The sequence below is a fragment of the Aquila chrysaetos genome, chromosome 12, assembly GCF_900496995.4.
Source record: "Aquila chrysaetos chrysaetos chromosome 12, bAquChr1.4, whole genome shotgun sequence".
Classification (NCBI taxonomy): Eukaryota; Metazoa; Chordata; class Aves; order Accipitriformes; family Accipitridae; genus Aquila; species Aquila chrysaetos.
The window spans coordinates 24,686,457-24,691,148 of NC_044015.1; the positions used below are offsets into that span (position 1 = coordinate 24,686,457).

At 46.8% G+C, this 4,692-nt stretch overlaps 1 long non-coding RNA gene across 3 annotated transcripts in view; it reads left to right on the top strand.

The window, feature by feature from the left end:
* Window positions 1-819, top strand: part of LOC115349422 — a 14,852-nt gene extending 14,033 nt beyond the window's left edge. For all 3 annotated transcript variants that reach the window (XR_003926080.1, XR_003926079.1, XR_003926078.1), the window contains one exon: window positions 1-819. This exon is cut by the window's left edge and continues 988 nt beyond it. This is a non-coding gene — a long non-coding RNA (uncharacterized LOC115349422).
* The last annotated feature ends 3,873 nt before the right edge of the window (window positions 820-4,692 follow it).

Consider the following 4,692-nt stretch of genomic DNA (forward strand, 5'->3'; position numbering starts at 1 on the left):
GCCTGTACATCTATTTTCATTTTCTGAGGCTGTATTGGTCACCTAGAGCTTGTGTCTGTCCCCTGAGCAGGGCCTGGCTCCTGCAGGAGGCAGCAGTATCTGACTTTGGATGCATGTTCCCATTAGGCCTGCCAGCCTGGCGTCTGGCTCCTCCAAATAGTTGGCACTTGGATCATGGGAGACAGCCTGTCCGAGCTCACTGCAACAGCTGGTGCCAGCCAGCTCTTTGAGGACTGGTGCCAGCAGCAGGAGGAGCGCGCCAGGGCCTGCTCATCAAACAGACCGGCAGCCATCCCGTGGCTGCCACCGAGGGACAAAGGGAAAAGCAGCGGAGCAAGTCCCTCTCAACATGGCACCTTGTGGGAAAGGCAGGTGTGTGCCTTTCGAAAGAGGATGCGAGCTGGAGGATGAAGACCTGCTGCAAGTCCCGGTGACCTCAGCAAGTGGCCTTCCCTCCCTGCTCCCATTTCTCAGCTGGTGGGAAGCATGCGATACTCACCTGCCTCTGGGAAGCACTCGAGACTTCCAAATGGAAGACGGATCACAGAGGCGAAGCAGCAGTGTTTACTTTGGGGCCTGCCCTTGGCTGCTTCCTTGCTTTCTAGAAGTGGTTCTCGCGGGGACGTGGGTACGTGCGTGTGCACACAAGGTGGTCCTCGTGCTCCCCTTCCCTCGCAAGGCAAAGCCCTGCTTCTTCTGCAGGTTGCTAGGCTGCCTCCTATTAAGTGATGTGACCAGCATCTCTCTCATGTAATTCTCTTCCTCCCACTGGAAAACCTGTTTGTTTATGTCCTTTAAATAAATATTTAATATCTTTCATTCCTGTCTACTGTGCTGGTTGTTTTCATTATTGAAGGTGAGGTGTCCTGGTTTCGGCTGAGACAGAGTTAATTCTCTTCCTAGTAGCTGGTGTATTGCTATGTTGTGGATTCAGTATGAGAATCATGTTTATAACACACTGATGTTTTCAGTTGTTGCTAAGTAGTGTTAGGTCAAGGATTTTTCAGCTTCTCATGCCCAGCCAGCAAGAAGGCTGGAGGGGCACAAGAAGGTGGGAGGGGACACAGCCAGGGCAGCTGACCCAAACTGGCCAAAGGAATATTCTGTACCATATGACGTCATGCCCAGTATGACTGCTTTCTAGGCTCCCTTCATGAGTCTGGCCCTGTATTGGAGGGCAGCCCACAGGGAGTGTGGAGAAAAGGTTTGACCTGATCACAAATCAAAATGTAAATGCAAAGCCCATACAAATGCCTCACAAGTAATTTTTATTTTTTTCCACAGCCAGTTAATGTTTCTGGGGTACATGGACACAGCACACTGCAAGCATGAGAGCGGGCTTTGACCCCATGCCTTGTCCAACTAGTTAGCACCTATGATGCTGAGAGCACGTGTAAGGGGATCTGGTGCTCCCAGTGCTCCTCCAGTGTTGTCTCCAATACTGTCTAACGTAAGTTATCAAAGGTCCTTGGTGATGTTGGGTCTCCTGTTCTCTTGTGCTTGGGCTTTCCTACTTGCCAGCTCTTGGATGATTGAGGTGGGGGAGAGTGTCCTAGATCGTCCTTGAAGGTTACCACCTTCCACCTTGAAACCTTGAAGAAAGGTCTAGGAGACTCTCCCCCCTCCCCCTGCCTTCATCACTCGTGCTGCTGGAGTTTTAGAAAAAGGGGTCAACCCTGCACCTCCTGCACCTCCTGCTCTCCCGGTAAGTGCTGATCCATGGGATTTCACAGGGGTTGAGCAGGTGGATGCAGGTGCATTTTGTGGTCCAATGCTGCCTGCTCGGAGGAGGGCAGCTGGATCGAAGTCCCCGAGGACCAAGGGCGAGAAATCCTTTATATCCTGTTGGTGGGCACCGGGGGGGCAGGAAGGGATGGAGTCTCTTCATGCCCATCAAGGCAGGGGCTTTGCTGGGACATAGCACTAAAGAAAAGATTTAGATTGATACAGTGAACGTGTCTGATGCGTCGGGCAGCAGTTTTGGGCTGCAAAAGGACATCACACCTTTGCCGATGTCACACCTTTGGTGGATCGGAGGCCCTGCAGCTGCTTTGCTCCTATGGAGTGTGCATGCGTGCTTGGAGGTCCCATATGAAGATCTTATGGCAAGAACGAGGTTTTGGTCCATATAGAAACCACAGTGGCCTATGGTTTTGAGGGGGGAGTCTTGGAAGAGCAGCAATGCCAAATGACCTGTAGCAGGCGGGTGTCACATTTGTTTTATATAGCTGGGTTCTGTCCATGCAAGTCATCTCTATTTGGCAGAGCAGCCCTAAGCCATTGCCAGTGCCTTTTTTTCAGGATGACACCATTTACATGTGCCACGTGAAACCACACTACAACATTATATATCAAGTTTCTCTGTTAGAGCCATGGGCTTGAGATGAAAATTCACATTTCCTGTAATGCAGACATGAGAAGTTATGTCATCATGTTTGTCATTAGATAGTCATTATTGCTGCTCAAATTAGTTGTTGTACCCTGCATAATTACTGTTACCAATTATTTTTCCACTTTTTAAAATTTAGCAATAAGTGGACAGCAAGGTTTTACATAACATTCAAAGAATCTGGTGTTCTGGAAGGAGGGGGACAATCATTTTGGAAAACAGCTCCTCATCATTTTGTTTACTGGCTACTTAGGAATTGCTGGTTGGTCAGCGAAGCCTCCTCCGCTTGGGGCAGCACTGGGGCTGTTGTAGCAGTGATATTTAGCAAGTCCAGTGGGATGTTGCTGAGGAGGATGCAGGAAGGTAAGGTCAAGCCTTCACAACCTTGACTACAAGTAGCTTCTCTGTAGGGAAAGTGGTTCTTAATACAGAGGTTGCTGCTTTGCTTTGTTTGTCTTGGTTTTATTATTCAGGCAGTTTTTCTATTTGGCAAACCCCTCCAAACCTGAAGAAGTAGCCAACAACCAAACAGTTAAAAGAAATATCAGAATAAAATATTTCTGATAGATTTCATAAAGGATGAGTTATAGCAGAAAAAATATTTTGGATGTAAATATATTGTACTTCATTCTTCAATCCAGTAATGTATTTTTATTTATGTGAAAAGATTTAAGATGGCCCAAACTGTTTGGATGGCATGTAGAAAGCATTCCAGTTTGACAGAAGCTTGAATTGATTACTTTGCTGAGGGAGGGAAAAAAAAAAGAGTTTTATTTAAATCAACTTTAAAGCTTTATTTTAAAGGGTGGATATTGGTAGCTGGAGAATACGCTCTGCCTTCCCCTCATATTGCAGCTGGACGGCAATAGCCAGCCTTCACTTATTTATTTATTTCCTGCACAGAGGGGAGGAAAATATAGGTCCATGAATCAATCTAGATAATGGGGAAGGCTGAATGTAATAAATAATACAGTAACAACCCTAAACTAATGAGCTGTTGCTAAGGTACATTTCACAGGCTCATCCTCTATATAAAAAGTCACTAATAATCCCTTGGTGTAATCAGATGATAAAGCTTTGCCATAAGGCAACACCTGTGCAATTAAAGCCGCAGATTCTTTTGCACGTTTCATTAATTTCAGGATTTTGTAAAGGCACAATGACTACACTAATAATCTAGTCTACTTGACTCCATGTCTACTGGAAACAGGGTGTCTAATTAGGTAAAGGTAATTAATTAGAGATAAATGGAGCTAATCAGACTCGGTTAACACTAATTCTCTGAATTAAGACATTTTGGGACACCTACTATTCCACTGGCTTTGATGTTTCCCAACAAACACTGACTTGGAAAGGAGTCAGAAACCGCTACGTTTATTCTGCTGGAGATCGTCGGCCCAATCCTGCAGCACCGCTTGCCCCACTAATCTTGTTGGGGGTCGGTGGGACTCTCTGCACTGTGCTCACTCCCATGGGTTTGCCCGGAGAGGCATCCCTTCCACCCGTGAGGCGTTGGCGCTTGCTTTGACACCCCCGGGAGTCATTTGGTGTCTTTTTACTGGCTTCTGCCAGGCTTTTGCTGGCTGTGATGCTTCCCCCACAGCTTCTTTCCCTGATGTGGGCAGATTTTTAAATTCTGTGATGTGCTGGTATTTGGAAGGGCCACCACAACCTTTGCTGTGGGCAGCATTCAAGGTCCAGAATGCAGTACCTTTCCTCACAGAAGAGAGGAGGATCAAAATAAAGAAATTAAGGCCAATTTAAAAGAAATCTAGATTATCTAGTGAAAGGAGCAGGATTTCACAGGTGGTCTGTTTATTTATAACTCTTTGGAGGCCATGGGCCGGTTCTGGTGAGGAATCAGATGCTGCTCATCTTGCTTAGGTGACCAACTACATTGGACTCAGGTGCCAGCATCTTCAAAACCAGCAGGACTACAGGGCAGGGGAGAATAAAGGCGAGTGGGACAAGAAGTGAGCAAGAAATGTAGTTGTTCCAATGTTGTGGGGTTCCTGTGTGCCTCTATTGCTAGCTCTGTGTTAGAGGAGTCCTGTTCTGCCTTTTTTCCCAGGTAACTGTTACTTCCTGACGTGAATTAATGTGTAGGACTGGTGGCAGATGCGGGGGAAAGATGCTGTGACTGGCGTATGCCTATACTGAAATGATAGTGTCACCACCACCAGCTCTATTAGTGTTTGGGCATGGGACCGTGCTGGGCATATGGAGCAAGCGTGTTTTAGAAGGTATTGCCTCTTGCCTCTGCATGATGTTAAGCTACAAAGTAAGACGATTTCCCCTCCCCT